Below are 23,665 nucleotides of genomic sequence, written 5' to 3'. Positions count from 1 at the left end.
CTATATATTTTACACCCTGTTGGATCTAGACAGGTTTGAAAATCCATATCAATAAAACTATGTTAGCATCTAAAAGAGTAGGACTAAACTTTTCTTGTCCAAAGTTTGATCAAATAAGAGTCCTGTGAGATTGTGTTCATGTTCTGAAACAAGAGGGTTTCTTGACTTTTGTGCTCTGTTCCCTTTGTAAATATTATCTTAGGCCTTTAGAAAGGTTCCGACTGTCTTTTAAATGAAATCTGAAAGTGCATTATTATAGAAGAATGTATTTGCAGCTAGTAATAACATCAAGAAAATGTCCTCATGTGTTTAAACACATACTAATTGTGACATTGAAAGTTGAATTCTTTCAAGAAAAATATAACAATGCATAATGTGTATAAAATTAAATACAGGACTTTATTACATACTCATAAAGTAGCAAACTGTTGAATGAGTTTGAAGTTATCACTTATTTTTTTCTGCATGGGTTTTAACTTTAGAAAAAATGCATTATAGAAACATCATGGCAAGAAAATTGCATATTTTAATGATATATTATAATTCCCTATAAAACTCAACGAATGGTAGTTTATTATTTTAACATGTTTGGTTTAACAGATCATTCAGCATACCGCTCTTCTAACTGAGCTGAAGTTGTGCTATATTTAAATCATCAGCAGTGTATTTTGAATATGTTTAAAGAGGTCACTTCACAGTATAAAAAGTTACATGTAACTTTCCATTCTAATTTTCTCTGTTAGTTTAAATGCCATGTATAAGAAATTTATTTTGTTACTGTGGAAAACTAAATGTGAAGGAAATCACCTTCTTACATGCAGGTGTATAATCTTGAAAAGGAAAAATGTTTCCTTGCTGAAACTAGCTTTTCTGTACTAAAACTTTTAAACATTATTTTAAAAGAAATATTTATGTAAATACGCATATATTCTTTGGAATAGTACTAAAGTCTCTGGTTTAGGATCATACCTTGTAGGAGGTGTGAGAGACCGTGAGAGTGTGGGAAAGTGGGATAAATGATGAAGCCTTTGATTTAAGGTGGTCCATGTAATATGCATTGAGCACTCTTCAAGTGTATTTCCGTAATGTGTTAAAATCACGCTAACATTTTATGACTTTTATACTCTTGCCAAAGACCTAGAATCAGGTTAATTTTGTTTTACAAAAAAATCAGGCACAACTGTGCAGGCCTGTGAAGTACATAGAGTTTGTTCTACTGCCTTTAGAATTTAAAGAGAGGCTAACTGGTATTAATTTTATGTGTTTGGAATGCTGTTGTGAAAGATAAAGAAAAAAATAAGTTCTAGAGTTAGTATGATGAGTATATAGATTGATAATCTATACCAGCTAGATTTTGGATTTAAGTCAAATTTAAAGATTTTGGAAATCCATTGTGTTTGTGTCACTTGCTGGGCAGTGTTTATAGATCTGTGTTTTCTCCACAAATTCATTATGTTACTGGACTACCTAGAAAATAAATTTATTTCATATAACTGATTCAATAAAGCTTTATTCTAAAACATTTGGGTACCCCTCCCCCATTGTTTTGTTTTGTTTTGTTTTCTTGTTTTTTTTTTTTTGTTGTTTTTTTTTTTGGTACCGGGAATTGAACTCACAACCTTGAGCTTGCCAGGCAGGCGCTGTGCCACTGAGCTAAATCCCCAGCCCCTCCCCTCCCCCATTGACTCTTACCTCTGGTATATGTGTTTGTAAATTGTGATGTCATTGTGACTATATTTAAATTTACTTAGCAACACTAAAATGTCCCACATCTCAGTGCAGAAGACAAGGCACTGTGGTTTTGGGTTGTTGTTGTTTTCTTTTGTTTTTTGACTTCAGGATCCCATGGAATATTCTTTGAGTCTGTGTAATAATGTCTAGAAGCAGGGAGGGAAAAGATCTCATTTCCCCCTTCTTTGTGTCTGCAGGAACTTATGTCAGATTTAAAAATTTTTTAATGTAAATTAATACTCTTTTATAAGCAGCAAATAGAAGCATTATTAGGTACTTTTGTGAACCAAAAAGTAACAAATTAATCTCTATTCAAACAAACAAACAAGCAAAGAGAAAAAGGCAAAAAACAAACACACTAACCCAGCTGACTACCAAGAGGAAAACCCATCAGACAAAAATTAATAGCAGTGCAATTCCTCTAGTGTCTACCATTCTGTAGTTGTTCCGAGTCTGACTCCAGAATGTGTACTCTATCCAAGATTGCAGGTGGATTTGTGCTGGGTTTGGTCTGATCTTTGTTACTGGATCTAGGGGATGGGATTAGTTTTCTGTGGCTGGAGTTCTCCCCAGCCATTTTAAAAAGAATAAAGGAAAGAAAAGGGAAAAGCAAAGTAAAGGAAAAAGAAAAGAAAGAAAAGAAAAGAAAAGAAGAGAAAAGAAAAGAAGGTCCTACCTGCCCACTTCTATTCCATGTGTCTTTGTCCCCAAACACAAGGCTGGTTCACCTAACTTACCACCTGCTGATTTGTATCATTGCTGTTGCTTCAGACTCTTCCATACCTCTAGTCCCACTTGTCCATCGTGTGTGCTTTAGCCGGGGTTCTACTGCGTCCCTGGAGTTCCCGCCAGTTTCAGGTCCCTGAGTCCCATCCGTGGAGGCAGTAGGACCCCGTCTGGGACTCTCCTCTGCCAGTTGCTGCAGCTCCAGGTCAATGATGCGAGCAGGAACCCATTTTCTCTATTTCCATTATTGTCTTCTCTTCCTACTGTTGATCCCTTCTTTTTCTTTCTTTTTTTTTTTTTTTTTTTTTTTTTTTTTTTTTTGCTTAACTACTTGCCTTGCTTGATGAATTCATTCCTTCTGACTTTTTATCTTTGTTGACTACATTGCCGCTGTCTAGGATATTCTTGAGTAGTTTGTGGAGTGCTAGTTTTATGTACCTAAATTTCTTGAGGTGTTTTTGTCTTGGAATGGGCTTATTTCCCCATCAGTTTTGATAGGTTTGCAAGGTATATTCGTCAGTGTTGAATTTTTTTTTTTAGAATTTTAAGCACTTTACCCCATGTTCCACTCATCTTTAACACATTGGCAAGGGGCCCATGATCCGTGTCTCACTGCCAGGTGGCTCTGATCTGAACCTGTTATACTCCTGCTGGCCTGAACCACCAGTGGTGCATACATGACTGTCCTGTCAGCCAGCGTGAGATAGTCAGGCATGTACCACCATTGGGAATGTGTTAAATTCTGTGTTTAAAAATCTGATGTAATCCCAATGTGTTTATAAGTTTGCTTTTATCTGACAGCTTTTAAGATTCTGTCCTTGTGTTGGACTTCTGGGATTTTGACTATAATGTGTCATCGGAAGCTTTATTTTTGTAATTTTCTGGCATTCTGTAAAGTTGACAATATATGTTCAGTTTTTTCTCCATGCCTGAAAAAATCTCTGCTATAATTTTTCTGTAAACTGCTTTTAATTCCATTTGTGCTGTTCTCTAATTTCTCCTTAACTCTGATTAGTGTCGGGTTAGTCTTCTTTTTTTAATTAGCTACTTTTATTTTTACATTTTAGGTACACATTATGATCACACTCATCCTAGGGAATTTGTACCTGTGCATCATTTTTATTCTTTTTGTTCCTATTCCTCTCCCATCCCCTCAACCCCTTTCTATCCTTTTTTTAAAAAGCTTTGTTTCCATTTTCCTTCCTTTCTCATCTTTTTTCTTTTCCTTTCCTTTCTTTTCCCCTCCCCCATCACTAGCTCCCCTTCCCATTTGAACATTTTCTTCCTATTTCACAATATCTGTTATACATTTTGGTTCTTATTTACACTTTCAGTTTTTCACCTCAGAGAAACAATGAGGTATTTACACATGTGTGTCTAACTTATTTCATGTAAGAGTATGTCTGTAAGGTACATCCATTTAGATAGAAAGATCTTAAGCTTATCCTTCTTTATGGGAGAGGAGTAATCCATTGTATAAAAAAAAAAACCACACTTTCCTTAGCCATTCATCAGTGGATGGGCACTTGGGCTGTTTGCCAGATTTAACTATTACAAACTGTGCAACTATAAACATGGGTGTGCATATATTGCTATAGTATGATGTTTTTAATCCTGTTGGGAAGATACCAAGAAGGGGACTATATAGATCGAATGGAACCTCTTGTCCTAGTTTTCTCCACACTGATTTCCACAGAGGTTATACTAGTCTACATATCCACTCACAATGGAGAAGTTTTCCTTTTTCCCCACCAGCCCTGCCAGCATTTGTTATTGTTGATTTCTTGATAATAGCCATTTTTTCAGGGGTGAGATGGAATCTCAGTGTTATTTTGATTTGCATTCCTAGAATGACCAGTGATGTCAAACATGCTTTCATATATTTATTTGTTGTTTGCACTTCTTCATCTGGGAAGCTTCTATTCATTTCAGATGCCTATTTTTGGATTGAACTTTTAAATTTGAGAGGTATGATTTTTTTAGTTTTTTAAAAAATATATTCTAGATATTAATCCTTCATCTGAGGAATAGCTGGCAAAAATTTTTTCCCACACTGTGCATTGTCTGTTCACTTTGCTAGTGGTTTCTCTCACTGTGCAAAAGCTTTTTAATAGGATGAAATCTCAGTTGTCAATTCTTTGTGATAGTTCCTATGCTATTGGGGTTTTGCTCGTAAAATCTTTGCTTACACCTATGTCTTCAAGAGATTTACCTATTCTATCTTCCTGAAGATGTAGTGTTTCTATTTTAATATTTAGATCTTTGATCCATTTCAATTTTAGTTTAGTACAAGGTGGATGTGGTGGTGCACACCTGTTATCTCAGCACTCAGGAGGCTGAGGCAGGAGGATTGCTGTGAGTTCAAGGCCAGACTGACCTATATAACCAGACCCTGTCTCAAGAAAAAGTTATGGGTCTCGTTTTAATCTTCAGCATGTAGAAAACCAGTTTTTCCAGCACCGTTTATTAAAGAGGCTATCTTTGTTCCAGTGAACATGTGTGTCAAACTTTATCAAAGGTAGGGTAGCTGAGTATGTCTGGAGTTGTTTCTGCATCTTTTAAGCTGTTCCCTTGATCCTCAGGTCAGTTTTCTTTATAGAAACTCTGTAATATTTCAAGTCAGGAATTGTGATGCCCCTTGCCTTGCCTTTAGTGCCCAGAATTTCCTTTTTTATTCTAGGTCTGTTCTGATTCCAAATGAATTTTAAGATTGTTCTCTCTAATTCTATGAGATATGCTGTTTGAATATTGATCGGGATTGAATTAAATCTATATAATCATTTTGCAAGTATGGCCATTTTCATTATATTGATTCTTCCTACTCAAGACCAAGAGATATCTTTCCATTTTCTGATGCCTTTTTTAATCTACTTTTTCAGAGTACTGTAGTTTTCAATGTAGAGGACTTATATTTCCTTCATTAATTTGATTCCTAAGTGGTTTTTGTTTTTTGATGCTGTGGCTAAAGGTGTTGTTTCCCTAATTTCTGTCTCAGTGAGTTTGTTATTGATGTACAGGAATGCTATTGATTTTTGAGTGTTAACTTTGTATCCAGTACACTCCTGAATTTAGTTATTAAATCTAAAAGTCTTTTGGTGGAGTTTTTGAGTTTTCTATGTACAGTATCATGACATGTGCCAATTATGATAATTTAACTTCTTTCTTTCCTATCCTTATTTCTTTTATTTTTTTCTCTCGTCTTCTTACCATTGTCTAGTAGATGTTGGATGAATTTTCCTTGTCCTCTTGTCATTTTAAGGTATTTCTGATTATATCCTGTGTTTCCATTTTGTTCTTGGGGTCTGAGACTCCTTCCTTACATTGATCATTCCTGTTGTTCATATATTCAATAGAATTCTTTACATCTAGAATTTCTGTTTCTCACCTTTTCATGAAATATATTTCTTTGGTAAATTCGTCACTCATTTTTGGGGTATAATTTTGCTCAGTTCCTTTAATTTTGTATTTGTTTCTTCCACAATCTCATTGATCAGTTAGTTTGTTCCGGTTGGTTTGCTACTTGGTCATCTTTGAGTTTGCCAATATCCTTCACTTCCTCTTTAATCAGTGCATGCTCTTCAGCTATTTGGTATTTATTTCCTCTCTATTGGTGCCCCTTGGATATGCTTTGGGAGAGCTGGAAATCTCAGAGGCATTTTGTTGCCTTGTTCTTTGTGGACCATTTTTGTGTATGTATGCTGAGGGTGAGGAAAAATGAAGCGAACAGTACTTGTTGGTATGAAGATCTCTTCAGTGAGGTTCTGATTTCCAGTGATGTGAAGAGGTACTGTCTACCACATCAACCTATGCAATGTAATTAGGTTGGCCCTAGTCACTGTGTTATAAGGAGAGAGTTTCTATTGGTTATAACAGTATTACAAATCCAACCATATATTAATCATAAGCATTAAAACTTGTTTTGATAACTTCAACATTTTCTCAGCGCCCCTACCAGTCTGTATTATACTGTTACTTGTGGTGCAACTGAATATGCAGGATGGAGTGAAAAATAAGAGAAGTGGGAAGTACTGTTGGGAAGAGAAAGAAAAAAGAAATATGATTAGGTGGAAAATACTCAGAAGGTCAAACTCTGTTGGAATCATATTTGTAGTTAGAGTTAGAGGCTAGAGAGAATATTTATGTAGGAGGTATGAGGCAGGCAGATGGGCGAGAGTTTATTTAGAGATGGAGGGAGGCTGTGAGATTGTCAGAACCTGTAAATATACTTGCAGTTAGTTTTGTTTGGATACTTTAACCACAGTTTAGTTAAGGACTACCCCAGCATGCTATTGAGTGGGACTGTGTGGGTTATAGCACTGGTTAATCCTTTTTCTCTTGCACACATAAACATGCCCTTCTTGCACATATATCATGTGAAAGGTGAACAGGATGGAGCGGACAGCAAGGAGGCAAGCAAATGAGGAAGGGAAGAGAAAACAGAATAAGGAAGAAAGTGAAGAAATAAAAGAAAGACTGAAATAGGGGGTAGGATGAAGGGAAACAGCTTAAAGAATACAGTAAAATAAAAAATCACAATACCAACTAAGAAGCAAGAATCAGAAACAAAACAAAACAACCAAGACAGCCCTGCAAAAAACAACCAAGAAGAGAAAAAAATTAAAAATCCCTCATAGCATGATCAGAGCATCCACACAGCCCCTTCTACGCTTAAGTCATGGTGAGCTTGTGAGACGCCTCACAGTCTTGCTGTGGACCACTGGCTTGCCTGAAGTGGTGACAGCTGCTGATTCTTCTGGACCCAGCTCCTGGCTGCAAGTTGTGCCCTAGGCATTGCCAACTTCAGGCCTTTGTCAGTCTCAAGATCCACTTGCTTCATTCGATTTGGGAGTGAGTTCATGCGTTGTAGTTTGGCCAGCTCTCATTTGTCCATTCTCCACTGACTCTCACCAGTGACCTCCGACTCCTGCTTACTTCACTGCCTGACAAATACTGTGGTCATCTCCGTGTCTTCCCCACAGGCTTTCCTTGCCTGAAGGGAAGACTTCCGGCCAGTTGTGGTTCCTCCTCCCTGTGCCTGCACATATCCATCTATCTCTGTCTTAAGACCTCTCAGCAGAGGGCCCCTTTGCCAGCAGGGGGTAGTGGGTGGTAGATCTGTCTTCATGCCATCTCAAGTCTTTCTCGTGATTGGGGAAATGATAAGAGAGTGCCTGCTCTGTTGTGACTCCAAGGAGTCACCCTCCTCTTCTCTGCGTCTCCAGGGATGCAATCCATAGCTGCGCCCCACCCCTCACTCCAGTGCCTACAGCTCATGGTGTGTAGCTGCTCTGTGCTTAAGGGATAGGACCTCCCGGAGGTTCTGCAAGCCTTTTGCCTAGTCCAGCCCCAGAAGCCCTCTGACCAGGCATCAGTCTCCATCTTTCCACTCATGGGCCTCCCCAGCTCCACTTTCTGATCCATCTTCTTGGTACAGTTCTGGGTCTCCTTGCCTATGTGGGGGTCCGGCAGCAACTATGGATAGCACCCTGAATGCCCCATGGGCACGGCAGTCCTGTTGCATGTTGGGGGACCTGGGGACTCACCTTTTTCTGTGTCGGGCAAGTCTTCTGTCTTCCTGAAGTCCCACTGTTCACAGGTGCTGGATTGTTTTCAGAACTTGATTGCGAGGCTTTGTTGTCCCATAAACTATTCTGCTTTCAGCTTCTCTGAATCTGCAGCTTCCAAGAATCTCGCTCACTGTGCCTGGTAAGCAGGTGAGAGTGATTTTTTGGGTCTGTTTATCAGCCAGTCTCCCACCGAAGCGTGGGTTCCCTCCTTTAGTCTGATTCTCTCCCCAAATGGAGTATACTTGGGGTCTAGAGTAGGAGGTAGGGTGCTGGGATCCAGGAGTGGCCTGGTTTTCCCTCACCATACCTCTGCGGACCCTAAATCTTTGTCCAGCTAGACTCTCTTTTCATCTACTTCCAGTATCAAATGTTATCTTTTGCGCCTGCCTCAGAGTACCTGGCTTTCTCCAGTGCTGATTCAGAGACTCACACCCTTTTTTGGTTGCCCTCTAAATGACAGTCATCTTCCTCTGCCACTAAATCTTTTCAAACTGAGTTTGTGATTACAGCAAGTGACTTTCTGGTGACATCTTTCTGGAAAGGGGTAGATCTTATTCATCTTTATCGCCTGTAAATTTTGCCTCACAAATCCTTTCACGGTAGCCTGTTAAGGGTTCGGTGGTTTAATTGAGATGAGCTCAGCTCAGTTTGCGGTGCAGGGCAGCCTCGGGCTGGGTGTGCCCTTTTGGTTCCTCAGTTTGTGCACAGATGTCCCCTGATACTGTCCTGTGCTGTCCCACTTAGCCAGCACCTGACTCTGTTTCAAGGGTTAAATCTTGGGAATTTTGGCAATTATGAAACTTTTAATCCTCGTCAGAGGATTATCCTATCAAACCACCCATATGCCCCTTCTCCACCCTCCCCACCGGTCCCTCGAATGATGAAGATCACTACATTAATAGTTGGGAGAGTCCATCACCGGGCCTTTGCAATGACTCCCTCCCTTAACGAGTTGAGTGAAGAATTAAGGGTGAATCCATATTCCTAACTCTGGACATGCCCAGTGTTCTGGATGATGAAAGCAGCAAACTGGAAGAATGAGCCCAAACTAACTAAACAAAGTAACATTGCGTAGGAAAACGTATACACTCTTCTGCTTTATTTAAAAAGCCCCAAACCTTATGACAGACATATCTTGCAAGCAGCACTGTGAATGCACGGGTAAATATAGGTTAAAAGAAGAGCATAAAGGGTGGATGGGTGGGTGAATAAATAACAGAGTCTGGGAGGAGGAGCGTGGAGAAGCTTAATGGGAGAAGCAGCGTCTGACTCCCTAGGCTGGAAGCAGAAGGCGGATAGAGATGGAAAGGAAGGGGACACCAGGGAAAGGAGTCTCATGGATTTCAGAGGTGTGAACAAGTGTGTGCGTCACTGCAGGGCCTGTAAAGAAGGCTGGGGGAAACATGAGCTCTGGCCTGAAGCTGGAGCTTGGGGGAGTCACAGCTGCTTTATCAGTCCTGAGAATAGTGCTAAAAAGTATGAATTTGTCCTAAAAACTTGGGGGATGCATGGAATTTTAAACCAGAGTGCAGAGGACCAGATTTGTTTTATAGAAATTGCTCTGGCTATGTTATCAGGATGGATCCAGCTGAGGTGGGCATAAGTAGGAAAAACAATGGCAGAACTTTGTAATAACCACCGAGAGCAGAGGTGATAAGAAGAAACCATTCAAGTGGGAAAGCAGAGATGCAGGCAGACAGAAGGGGAAGAGTGATAGGATGCAGTGTCAAGACAAAGACGAGGGCTGGGCAAACACAGAGGGCAAGACTGGCTTCTCTTTGTGCCAGCAGGTCTGTGTGGGTGCCCTTCACAAGGATGGAGACTGTCAGAAAAAATGCCGTATCACAAAGTTGGAGTTGCAGTGTTATTTCAACATCTCTTAAGGCCAAGCTGATGAGAATACAATGAGGGCTTACTGCATACATACATTGAGTATGGAAATCTTTTCTACTTTTCTCTCCTGTACAAGAGGACAAAGAACATGCATTCGTGTGCTTAGTGGGCTTGTACTCCAGTTGATGAATCATTTATTCACTTTTATGAAAGATGAATTGAAAGTCTTTTGTTCAATGACTCATCAGAAAATATTGTTTTGTGGTTCAACTCTAGCCTACAAATTATAGATGTATTCCTCTTGTATTACTTTATGAAGCAAACACATCACTATTTCTTGTTGAGATGATAAATGTTTTGAGTCATACCTTTCTGGAAAACATTTTATTTCATACAGATTAGTTTGACAGCCAATTTTTTTAATGTTTTATTTTTTATTTTCTACAGAAATATTTCTTTCTTCAGGTTCATACTATATCATAGGAGAGGGACAGTAGGGATAAACAAATGACTCATGTCATATTAAATTATTCCCTAAAACTAGAGTATTCTTAAATTCTATTATTTCACATTAATTTGTCTTATCTGACATATTTTTTAAGTACCTATGCACCAAATTAATCTTTTCATATAATATGTCCTAAACTTTTAAGTTTCATTTGTGGTATTTCACAAAGAAATCACCAATCACCAACTTCGTGGTTATCTTTGCTTGCTTAAGCCCTGGGTGATTTCTTTATATGCACCCATAGGTGGCTAATTTAAACCTGTGAGTAAATTAGTTTTGCTGTTGAATACAATTGAAAACATGCTTTGTTCTATTATTCTGCAGCTATATGCCTCTGAAATGAAATAGCATACTGTGACATACTTCACCTTGATCAAAGCACATTAGGGTATATTTGAAATCACTACTATTGGCTGGGACACATCCTGTTATTAGTCAAACCCCCAAATTTTATGACTTCTTGTTTTGTTTTGCTTTTAAAAAGCAAACCCATAAATATGATAAATGTAATTCCAAGATAATGGAGTTAGGAAGCCATGACTGAGGACAATTTTAGAGGAAAATGGAGAGTGTAAAATCATGACTTTACAATATTTAAAATTATGGAGGTGGAAATTAAATTGCAGATTTTGGAGGGAAGAGTATACTGTGCATGGGAAATGGAAGACACCCCTAATTTAGAGAAGGAGTTTACAGTGAGATAAGAAGCTAGAGAGAACGGCAAAGAGAGAGTTTAAATATTTTGAAAAGGAACCAGTTCTACCAGTTTTGGCTTTAAAAATGGCATATAACTAAGAGACATACTTATCTGAACTATTTCTGAATAATTTGAAAAAATTTGATTTTTTATTTTATCTTTGTTCTTAGTGTTTAAAATTTTAATGTGGCTTTCAGATGAATTCAAGCCAATGGAGAGTGACCACACAATAAAAACCACATAGGGATATTTGGTTAGTTACATGGCTTAATTTATTAGATTAAAATACATCATATAGACTTTGATCATTTGCTAAAGTGCCTATACATTTCCGTATATTTCCACTTATTCTGCTACTCATAAATTAAAGTAGGACGCAGCAGATCTCAACTCTGTCATCCTCCATGTTCTCTTTCATAATGAATGTCTTATAGTCCTCAACTATATTGAACTTATATTCATACATAATGAAAATGATGCACATATTTTCAAAAGAATAAATATATGCTCCAACCTTAATAACAAAGAAGTAGCAAGAAGGAAGTCATTTCTAATAAGATATCTATTTTAACATATAAATATTCAGGCTCATTACATGAACAGACAAATGAAATGGTGAAATGAGTTCATCTTGATTTAGAATCACTGTCAGTTATGACACCCACAGTCCAAGACATCCCTGAGGACACTGGATGTGCTGCTACCCGTGATGCTTTTCCCCTAATGAAAAACTCCAGTCAAAGTTCTAACATTTTAAGATGAACTCTTCCCTTGATTTAAACAGAATAGGAATAAAATTCCTGGAAAAGTCAGAGTACACAAATATAGTTCAAAAATACTTTGTGGACTTTTTATTGCACCAATTTTCTTTCAGGTTAGTCAGGACATTTTGCATTATCAATGGTAATTTCACTGAAGGTTGTTAGATTTGGTTCAGAGCTTAAGACATTGTTTTAAATATAGTGGGTCCTTAGCTGAGGTTGTGCTACTTTCTTGAAAGCATGAGCATTTCTATTTTATTGGGAGTAACAGTGACAGCTGAATGCACCTGAAATGGTTTTGGCTGTCATTCTCATTTAGAAGAAGGGCCAAAAGTCTGGCCTGTCTTGCCATTTCTTCTTTTTCCAATTTGTTCCAGTAGAAATGCTTTTCTAAAAGAACACTAGAAAGAACAGAAAACAAATACTGCACTCTGCAGCTCTCCAGTGAGAAAACTGGATACTGGCAGGGCTGTTTCCAACAAGATCAAGTCAAAATTTGAAAGTGAATTTCTGCTCTTTGTTCGTGCGCACAACGGGTTTGCTGGTTCAATGTGTGTGTTGTGAGCTTGTTTTCTGATGGTGCAAATGAACTTGATCTCAATTTCTCCTGCTCTTCATTGACTTGCCGATGGAACTAATATTAAGAGGCTAATGGAAGACATCAAAGAAGGATTCATCAAACACAGAACACACTGAGGCCAACAGCAGTTCTGCACATTATATGGAATATTGCAAAATGTGACCATTGTGTTATGTGAACTCGACTGGATTAAGAAATAAATGCTCGGTAGATTAGTAAACTACAGTGTTGAGTGTGTCTGGATGGATCATGGCAGCATGACCTTGGACACCAAACCTGGTCTCTGACCCCTTCCTTTCTGGGTCTTTTCCCCTGCTCTGCTTCCTTGCTGCCGTGAAGTCAATGTTGATGCTCCTCTGCCATGACCTCTCTGCCAGTCAACTGTGGACTGAGTCTTCTGATGCTGTGAGCCCAATTAAATCTTTCGTCCTTTAAATTGAGGGTGTTGGCTATCGTGTTCCACCTATGGGAACGCTGATGAAGCTACAGGTGAAATTTAGGAAACAGATATGTTCATTTTCTGATGTAAGATGTACAAGCCAAATTCTTGGATAGAACTGCACATACTTAGCATTTTAGCTTGTTGCTGTGAAATAATGCTAAGAAAATATGAACACAATGAGATGGACTTACAAATTTTGGAAACATCCCCAACAGAAGTAGTGCACTTTCCCCAACTTACTTTGTTTTTAAAAGCAATAGAAATGATAGTAAAGGTGTGGGCTACCAATTTTTCCCTCTATACTTCAATAAGAAACATTTTTCTTTTTCTGCCATTCTTAGAGGTAGTCTTTAATTCTCCAGTTTTTCTGAGGTGGCCCCTTCCTCAATACCATGTAATCTCTGCATTTGGCTGGACACATATACTCTGCAAAGGTTTTCTACCCACAGCACCTGCCATCAGCTCATGAGGGCTTACTTGTAAAGGGACCTATATAACCTTTTTCTCAGCTGTCATTAACACTTATCCATGTACAGAGTTTAATAAGTATATGACAAACGTAGCCACTTGAAGGGAGAGATGTACATTTATTGATTTTTCTCTAAAATTATGTACTTTGTTTTTGGAATACTTACACTTTAATGCATAAGCAGAAATTAATGAAATACCAGAGATACTTGGAACATTTTCTACTTTGCTAAAAGTAACATATGTTTAGAGAGTGAAAAGATGATTTTGTTTTCTAGTTATGACCAAAACAGTCCCTTTGTCACTGTGAGAAATAAGAAACATAAACTGCAAAATAATCCAACATATGACAATAAAAAATCCTTTAGGAACATTCATCTTCTCAATTAAGGATTTGTTTTATTTGCAAAGCTCTGCTGATCTATTTTCTAAAATGCTCCCACATTCCTTTTTCATTCTATAATATCCTTTATATCCTCCAGATGTCTCTCTCTTTTCTGCTCTTTGGGTAATTCTCAGGAGGTAGAACCAGGCAAGATGCCCTCACAGATGCAGGGAGGGTCCTGCTGGTGGTTGGAGGGCCATCAGGAGTGGTGCACATGTCCACAGGCAGTTGTGACCAGCACCTGCTTGCTGCTGTTTGAGGCATCCGCCCAGAGATAGTAGTCTTTTCCAGCTCTGCTCATAACAAGTACAGCAGTGTGTAGGTCTGGGATAGCCTTATTCTAGACATGAGCAGCCAGTGATTCATCTGTCCCCAAATGCCTTCCAGCTGATAACACTTTGCTGTGTGCGTGTACACCTGCACCTGAGAAAAGACATAGAGCCCCTTCCTTACAAGCGACTGGAGTCAGAGACTCACTTTTTTCTTTACCTCTGTGGCCTATGGTCATCTCTATGACATAATAATGCACAACTTGTTGGATTGCTGTCAATGTTAACAGGAAATAGTACATGCAAAGCACTTACTTAGTGACAAGGAGATAATAAATACTCAAGAAAGCATGGTTACTACTACAATTAGGTCAGACCAGAGGTTAGATTATTATTATCCATCTTGATAAGGGTAATGTTTCTTTTTGAAGGTAGGAACTGAAGCCCAAGCAATAGACGTGACATTTGTTCTAACCCTCAGTGGGGAGGAATTTTATGTCAAAAAACTTAAAGAATTTCATAGTTTAGGCATCTGAGTTTCAAAATATGATGTTTTATTTATCCTTTCTTGGAAGAAGGAAAATATAAGATGTGTGAAAATGAGTGAGCACAGGTAGATCCACAATGGACATCATTTTAAAAGTAGCCAGTCAGTCTCTTCATGACAAAGTTGTCAATTTTGTTGTCTCTTGGGTTTGGGCAACATCTTTCCCACAATAGGGCTCAAATATTTTACGTTAAAGAGATCAAAGGAAGAGCCTGAGTAGATAAAGTAAAATGAAATGCTTACTGCACTCAGTTGAACAAAAGTGAATTGCATAGCCAAGATATGATTAGCAGGTATCTTTTGGTGAGCACATACTGTTTTCTATATATCACTGATATTCCTTTTTATAATATATGTAAATGTATACATGTATATGTGTATATATTATACCTTGCTGTTGATGCAAAAGTATGAAAAGGGTACTATATATATATTATTTTCAATACTCACTATTTCAACTAATTCTTGACAGCTGTATTTGGTATCCAGTATTCTTTTAGATTTCTTTGGTCCTGGGAATTGAACTCATGACCTTGCACATGCTAGGCCAGCACTGTGCCACTTCTGATCTTCTTTTGAAAAAACACTGTTCCCTAGGATTGATTTGTACACATTTTCTCTGATATGTAAAGTGTAAAAATTGGATGCTGAATAGACATACACCTTTTATTTCACTGCCTTATTTCCTTATTTTGCATACACTCAAACACAAACACACATGTAAAATTTCCCTTTAAATTCAAATAAATGATGCAGACTCTTCCACTTTTCTTTGTTGCCTTCTTGCTTCTGGTTTTCTCGCCTCCTTCTTGAACTGTGTGCAGTATTGCACCGCCCCAGTGATTACCGCTGTCGCTGCCAATGGCCGTCCTCACACTGCTGCTTTTCCAATATTGTCATATTGTTCATTTTAACTTCATTATACCGTGAACTAAATAACGGCAGCCTCTCCTCCCACAGAGCGTTGTATGAAATATTGTCCATCTTTCTATGATTTGAACAGCACCTGAAGCTCTTTGTAGGGACCGTATTAAAACCATAAATACTGGGTGCAGGGGGGTGTGGTAGCAGGAGGGGGCAAACCTGGGAACACAGACACAAGCTCATAGAGGACCAGGTATCATCCTCTAAACTTAGGATATATTGTAATCTTTGGAGAGGGTTTCTCATCCATTTCTCATCAGTATATATTGGGCAACTTAACGCGCTTGGTACTGGGCTAAGACTACATATCTGGCAGGTACACTGCTTCTAAGGACTTGATAAACTCTCTGGGCAGGAAGAAATGCCAACAAATAAAATACTGTACCACAGAAGGTTAGAAGTAAAACTGAGGAGGGAGTATTTAGCCTTATCTTGGGATGAGTAAAGAAACATTTCCTCCAAGCGGGTGGTATCAGAGTTAATTTTTGCAAGATAAATAGAAATGTTTCTGGGATAATGTGTGAAGCGTGTTTGAGGGAATTTCAGGCAAAGGCATAGCTGAAGCAAAAGCATAAAGGTGAATACTTTTCTTGAGGAAACTAAAGTGTATGATAGAGTCAAGTGAGAGATGAGACAAGAGACAAATGTAGGAGTAGAAGCATAATTTCTTCTCCTTCTTTTTTTTTTTTGCTAAAAAAATGTGTGCTCTGTTCTGGAGTATGGAGAACATTGCACCTTTTAAAAATAAAGATGTAGCATGATCAGTTTCACATTTCCACCATATAGTTTTGGATACAACGTGGACTGGAGGAAAGAGGGCTGGAGTTAGAATTCACTTAGATAACTACATTAATGGTCTCAATGGAGGAAGAAAATGTAAGGAGACCTCTGCTAAGTGTGTTATGTTTTCATTCTTCTTGATTCCTTCTGTTCTGAGGGTTTCTGATATGATTGTGTTTAACTCCAACCTATGAAATAAATGAATTCAGCAGGTTTCTATCTATCATCACATATGTGCAGTATTAAGTAAATTTTTTACTGAGATTAAAATATTCAACTCATGGTTCTCTTACTTTGAAAATATATAGAACATGGAGGAATAGCAATCAACAAACAAGTATTTTAGAAATTATTTTTATCTCCCAGCAGTTCAGCACAACTGAGAAAAGCAAAATACACACACACACACACAAAGAAACATACACTTTCTATTTTGCAGTGTATTAATTTGTCATATGCAAGTAGAGAAAAGCATGAAGAGAAAATAAGGGCTACAGAGCTCAGAGGCCCAGAGGCTGCCGTCGCAGTTCACGTGAGAAAGGATAGTCGGGCCTTTTAGACTGGTGGAGTCAGAGAGTGAGGGAGGTTTTTTTATTTTTATTTTTATTCAGTTCTGGAAATTGAATCCAGGACCTTTGTGCTGAGCTACATCCTCAGTCCCCTTCGCCTTACTTTTCAAAATTTTTAATTTTGAGATAAGTTCTTACTAAGTCTCTAAGTTGCCCAGGCTATACTTAAATTTGTGGTTCCCTTGCCTCAGCCTTCCACAGTGCTGGGATTATACTCATGTATCACTGCAACTGATTAAGAGGGAGTGTTTAATAGGCTCAAGCCCTGACCGCAGTGACTACAGTGACCACAGTGATGCCTTGGGTGGCCGCTCCTCCATCTAAGCGTGATGGCATAGGTCCAAACGCTAGGTTCCAAGTGAAACTTGTAAACTTCTGGCACCGTGTCTGCCTTAGGGCTGCCTTCTGCAGAGGCCAGGCTTAGGAACGGGATAGGGTGAAGGGGCTCTGTTGGGACGTGCTCCCAGGAAAATCCAATGTTGGAAGGGGGCCTAGGCAAGGACAGAGTCGAGGGAGGTGAACTTTAGCCAGATCTTGCAGAGAGCTCCATGAGGGCGACCTGGTCAAAGGGAACCACATCCCTACCAGCCATGAGGTCAGGGTCCCTCTGGATGTGTCAGGGGCCAGGCAAGGTGGGCAACAGCTGCCCCTGGTAGTCAGAAACAGAAGGCAGGAGAGAGCACAGTGAAGCTGGAGGACCCAAAGGGGCAAAGGGATCCCAGGGTGTCCACAGAGCACAGAGAACACCTACTGTGTCCCTGTCACCCCACCTCTTCTCATTGTCTGTGGGGCTCCAGTGCCGCGTGGTATTGGAGGCCTGTCGCATGGGAAGATCCCAGCAGCAGATCTGTTCTTTCAGCTCTTCCCACGCACCACTTGCTTCTAGCCATTAAAGAGAACACAAATATTGTATGAAAGTCTAAGCCCCTAAGAAATGCTAGCTTTTTTAAACGGCAGCAGTTACAGATCCAAATTCATTGCTAAATAAAACTGGCTCGTATTCAAATGTTCAAGACAGACTTGTAAGAGTGAATTTCTTCTTTAAATGCTGCTGTTATTCCTAACGGGAGATTTATGCAATGCAAAAGAAATGTCTCATTTCATAGATGCGGTCTTTTTTGCAGAAGTTTTTCAAAATTGTTTTCCAAATTTTCAGAGTAAAATCAGATAGGAATCGCATTGGTAAAAATTATGACTCAATAGAAGTGTGTTAAAAACCTTGGTTTCTAATTCACTAATTTTATTAAAGCATTCATTTCTATAGAAGGTGAAGTGAAAGCCCATATCTATGTGTGTACACATGTATATCACATTGTGGAGAAGTGCATGTACCTTTTCTTATTTTCCCACTTTAAACACCGTATCAGTTATTTCTTCATCAATTTTGAAATGTTATGCATTAGAAATGTTACCGTATAAAACCAACTGGAAATATAAAAGATGTATAGTGAAGTAAATACTAATATAAGTACAAGTGGGACTCAAGAACTGTTCCCTATGTGTCTTTACATTAGTACTTAATCAGCAATTCTTGTTGAGTGAATGACTGTGGAGGGAAGGAGGGATAAAAGAGATGGAATTTCATACTTCCTGCATGTAATCTACTTTCTGTTTAAGTCTCCCCTGCACCACACCCCACACAGACAGGTGCTGGCTCCTTTCCTCATGTGGCCCTGCAGATGCCTTCCATGGCGTCTCTGGGACAGGCCACCTCCTGGTCCTTGCCTCTCTTTTTGCATACAAAGCTGTGCTGTGCTGTGGAAACTTCCTCCTTTCCTTTCACTTAGAAAACAATCCAATGGATGATTTCACACTAATGTGTTGGTACCTGTCAGGTGTATAGAAACTGATTTCTAATTATAGAATTTAAGGCATCAGAAAGTAAGACTGTTAAGAGCTGGAACTTCCTTGGTCTTATCTTTTTTTAGGGGGGTACCAGGAGTTGAACTCAGGGCCTTGATCTTACCTTGTCTCTGTAGCAGGAGAAAGGGTAACTCTGGGTATCTCTGCAGCCCCATCATGGGGATAAGCAATGGAGGAAGTGGCTCGGTGACCTGCTATGGGAAAGTTGGCTGATGTTCACCAGCCAGCTTATCTGTGGAGACTATAAGTGTTACCACATGTCATGCATTTGTTGCTGGCTTATAGCAAGGATTGATTCAAGCTTTATTATTTTACTTTGAAAATACGTTAATACTTTTTAAGTACAGGAGACAAAATGCTGAATGGAAGCTACAAGGATATAATCTACCCCTGACAAGGCAAAATTAGAGACAGTGTTAAAGTTTTGATACCCTTTTCTGTTAAAAATCTACTATGCAGAAAAGTCCATTAAATGCCCTCAATTTGAGATGCCAAGTATTAACCTTTGTAGTATAAAACAAACCAATGCTCTTGGGCTGCATTGTCATCTTTTGACTTTTACAAGACTTTAGAAACACACTATTTTAAATTCTTATATCCCGTTAGGTTTTTTTTGGGTGGTGTTTTTGGAGAAAGCACAGCTGCTTGGACCCTGCGGCAGTTTGAATCGCAAACTTGCCTAAGCCGTGCAGGAAGTCATGGTGCGAGGCCAGCTGCAGCAGATTTTGGACATACTGCAAAGCTTCTCTTCAATATGTGTTTTCTGGGCTGAGTCTCTGCTTTGCCATCTGGGGCTGCCCACCTGATTCTCGTTACTTTTTTTTTTTCAATTAAACAAATGGCCTTGCCTGGCCTACCTCATGACGGCTTTGTCAGGCTGTGCTTTATCTCTTCACTGAGGCTCTCGTGCTTCCAGCTCTATCTGTCACTGTCAGTCAAGCCACCTTTGAGCTCATTTTTATCTTGTTTGCTTCCATTACCTTTTATCTGCACTTGAAATGATGGGCAGGAAGGGGCACCACATGGGGGGAGCACTGCAAACACTGCTGATTTTCCTAACAGGGTGGCCGTGTGGCTTCTCGCTGGGGCTGGTGAGGCCTTGAATACCCAGAATGTGGGCCCAGTCCTCTCCTTCTTCTTCTTGTCCTGGTGTCCTCAGGTTGCTGTAACAGAGCCGTCCTCTGGGCGGCTTGTCCAACCAAACGTCCTGTCTCCCATTGTGGAGGCTGGAAGTCTGAGAGGAAGGGTCAGCAGAGGGGGCTCCTTCAGAAAACTGGGCCGAGTTCCAGCTTCCAGAAGCAGCACTCAGTCTCTGCTTTCCTCCGTTTTGCTTTTTGTCCTGTGCTGGAGACTGAGCCTAGGGCTGTGTGCATGTGCGGTCAGCGTCCGACCATCGAGCTATATCCCCAGCTCAGGTTTAAATTTTATTTTGAGATGGGGCTTGCTGAATTGCCCAGACTGGCCAAGTGACTGAGATTCCAGGTGCCTTCATCTTCCCACGGTGATCTCCCAGAATGCACTTCTGAACCCAACTTCCCATTGTTTTAAGGACACCAGTCATATTGGACTAGATTCCCCTTTCTGTAATATGTCCCTATCTCAGCTATCCATCTATAAAAGCCCTGCTTCTAACTCGGCCACTTTCTGAGGCTCTGGGGATAGAACTTTGCCATAAGGATTTTGGGAACACATTCAGTTCAACACCTCTTAAACTGATCCTCACAGAATACCGCAATTTTGGGGGCAATGTTGTCCCCACTTTTGTTGCCTTCTACCTTGGTAATGACTGCAGGGCAGGGGTTGGTGTGCGTGTGCAGCTCCGTGAACATGGACCTTCTCTAGGTTTCTGCTCTTATTTGCTCCCGTTTCTGTTCTGCTGGAAGGTGCATGACAGCTCAGTCTGGGGTCCACCGCAGCTGACATTCTCACTTTTTGTCTGTCACAGGCAGAACTATGAGGAAGGAAAGCCATCTGGAAAAATTGAGCCTTTCGTGTGTTCCTTCTTCTGCCCTCAGTCCATCCCCCTGCACTGTGTGCCTTATAGCTGGGAAAGTGCTCCTTCGGGGCTGGGGTGTAGCTCAGTGGCAGCACACCTGTCTACCACATGCAAGAACCTGGGTTAGATACTGAGCACTGAACAAAGATGCAGAAATGCTCCTTCTGCCTTCCTGAACTTTGCTGCCTGCTTGTAATCAGGAAGTAGTTTATTTCTTTTGCTTGCTTATATTTGGGAGCTTATTTCAAGTTACATTAGAATAGTTTCTTAGTCATCATGCAGTTAACATTTTATTAGGCATTTATCTGGACTCCTATTAAGAGTTTTTAGAAAAGTCCTCTGTGGAGCATTGCCAGTGTCTAGGCACTGTCGAGAATACATGAAGCTACTAGTGTTAGCACATCTAATTAGCTGGTGGAATAACAGTGGTCCTGAAGACGAACTAGGGAAATTGTGGGCTATTTAATTTTTAGTTCATTATAAACATCATGAGAACAGGTTTGTGTCTCACGTATTGGAAACCATGGGGAGAGGTGTGACGGAGCAGGGACTAGTGATTTCCACTCCACTGGTGCAGGAGGTGGCTGATAAGCAAGAGTAGGCAGAGTCACCCACGGATAGAAAGTGGGACCCAGCACCACTGCGAAGAGTCAGTTAGAAGGAGTACCAAGGCCTGAAGGAGGGCATGGAGGGAGGCAGTGGAGGAGAGAGGGAAGTCGAAAAGTGCAACGGTACTGAAGGGCTGGAGTGGAGCATTTCCGGGAGGCTGGGCACCTGCTGGGGAAGCGGGAGGGCGCAGGGGACAGTTGCTGTGCTTGGGGATTGGTAGAATGAGTGCTTGTTTGTATGGCACACTTGTGAGAAACACGGACACAGAGTCAGGGGAGGACCCCGCTCCTTCCGGAACTGTGAAGAAAGAAAGAGGGCTTGGCAGCATCGCAGCTGACTCTCAGCAGTGACAAGTCCTCTGGAGCTGAGAGAAAATCAGAGGCTGAAGATTAAGGAGAGAGTATGGAGGTGGCGGCATTCTGGCAGGAAAATACATGGGCTCCCGGGCAGCTTAGTAATTTAGTGAGAACTTGTGTGAAGAAAAGGGGGTCTGGGGATGCTGCTCAGCACAAAGGCTCTGAGTTCAATCCCCAGCAATGAAACAAACAATAAATAAACATGCATGGCTAGGACTTTAAAGTGAAATGAATTAGTTTGAGTTTAGGTTCTGCTACTTTTCTTTTTTTGAGAGTTCACAAATCCCAATTTTATTTTAAATTTAATTTTTGGTATGAGGATACTATTTTTATTTTGTAATATATAATGAATACATTCATTATGAGTAGTTGGTACATATACATATCACAAAAGACACCACTTTTATTTTTATTTTTAAACCCTTTTATTTCATTAGTACACATGAATAGCACATAATGTTTATGTTCTTTGTGTAGAGTTTGTGAATGTACATAACGCATCTTAATTTGTTCTTCATCCCCTTTTCCTTCCCTCCCTAGCCCATTCGCCCATTACAAGGTCCCTTTCCTTTTTTGTTTTTGTCTGGTACATATTTGCAGTGTATGTTTACAGTCTTTGTGTGGAGCTGGTACATGCACAGCACATCTCTACTCTGCTTTTCATCCTGTTTCCCTCCCCGCTCTCCCTCTTACTCCATCTCTTGTTCCCCTTCCACTTTGAGAAAGGTCTATCTCCCTACTTTCTATTACCTATCTTTTATTTGTACTTTGATTTTCTCATGTAAGAGAAACCATGTGATACTCAAGCTTGTGTGCCTGATTTACTTCACGTTACATTATGGTCTCAAGGTGCACCCAACCAGTCATTCCTACAGACGACTCAAGCTTATCTTCCTTTCCGGCAGAGTGGTACTGCATCATGGTTCTGCTGTCTCAGCACAGCCCCTGAAGAAAGTTACTCAGATTTTTGTTTTTGTGTTCTCATCTGTTAAACAGTTTCATACTGATAGAGGATGCGAGATGGAGTGTGGCTTTCAGAAAACAGGTGTTCCCATTTCACTTAGTTCTGTGGCTTCTCAAAGTTTATTGCACAGCAAATTTTGTCAACTTTTAGAGATTTGAAATATACATATAAATGTATATGTATATATATGTGTGTGTGTGTGTGTGTGTAGAAAGAATTGTATCATGATGTTGCTCTTATAGCTTGATCAGTGATTAAGTCTGAGCATATCTTATTGTTCCTCAGTTCTCTTACCACTTATCCCTGGGCTTCTCTCCTGAGAGGAGGCTTAGGTGACAGAGGGAGACAAGGAAAGCAAAGAGAATGGAGCAGGGCAGCATCCCCAGGAAGGGAGGGGAAAAGCGAGTTCTGAGACTGAGCCCCGAGCTCAGGCATAAAAGCTGCACCCAGGGCTCGTCTGCCTCTTCTGAGGGTGCACACGGTGCCCTGGAAAGCTTTTCACTTCTTTTATGTTCTTTCATTTTCCCAACACAGTGCTCCGGCTTCTGATTTAGCCTTTTCTTTATATGTGTGCCCCCTTTCTCTCTTTTCTCCCATCTTTCTTTCTCCATCTTAGTTGTTATTTTAAATGGCCTTGTCTCTCCTTTAAGCTTTGTTTTTCTTGTTATTTTTCCCTTTTCTCATGAATTTTCTTCTTTTCCTTCCCTTTTTGCGTTGGCCTGTACTCAGAGATGAGATGTTTTCTGTGTGTGTTATGTGGGTAAGGGTGTTAACTCTGGAATGGAGTTGTGCGGCCAGGGACCCAGAAGCAGAGGTGCCTGTGGCTTGCCTGTACAAACACATTTTGACACCCGAGCCACCTGCTGAAGTAGCTTTTGGTAAGGTGAAACTATTTCACAGATAGGGTCCTAATTCAATGTTGGTAGTAAATATTACTCTGTTGTACACTTTTACTCCTTTGCAAATGTGTTTCTTTTCTTCTTTTCCTTTTTTTCCTTCTTCTTCTTCTTCTTCTTCTTCTTCTTCTTCTTCTTCTTCTTCTTCTTCTTCTTCTTCTTCTTCTTCTTCTTCTTCTTCTTCTTCTTCTTCT

At 40.0% G+C, this 23,665-nt stretch overlaps 1 protein-coding gene across 9 annotated transcripts in view; it reads left to right on the top strand.

The window, feature by feature from the left end:
* Cd226 (CD226 molecule) overlaps nucleotides 1-23,665 on the top strand; it is a 152,036-nt gene that overhangs the window by 36,199 nt on the left and 92,172 nt on the right. The gene's annotated exons all lie outside the window — the stretch shown is intronic.

The sequence above is a fragment of the Chinchilla lanigera genome, unplaced genomic scaffold, assembly GCF_000276665.1.
Source record: "Chinchilla lanigera isolate Chin_1 unplaced genomic scaffold, ChiLan1.0 scaffold00001, whole genome shotgun sequence".
In the NCBI taxonomy this organism is placed as follows: Eukaryota; Metazoa; Chordata; class Mammalia; order Rodentia; family Chinchillidae; genus Chinchilla; species Chinchilla lanigera.
This window is presented reverse-complemented; position numbering and strand designations above follow the sequence as displayed.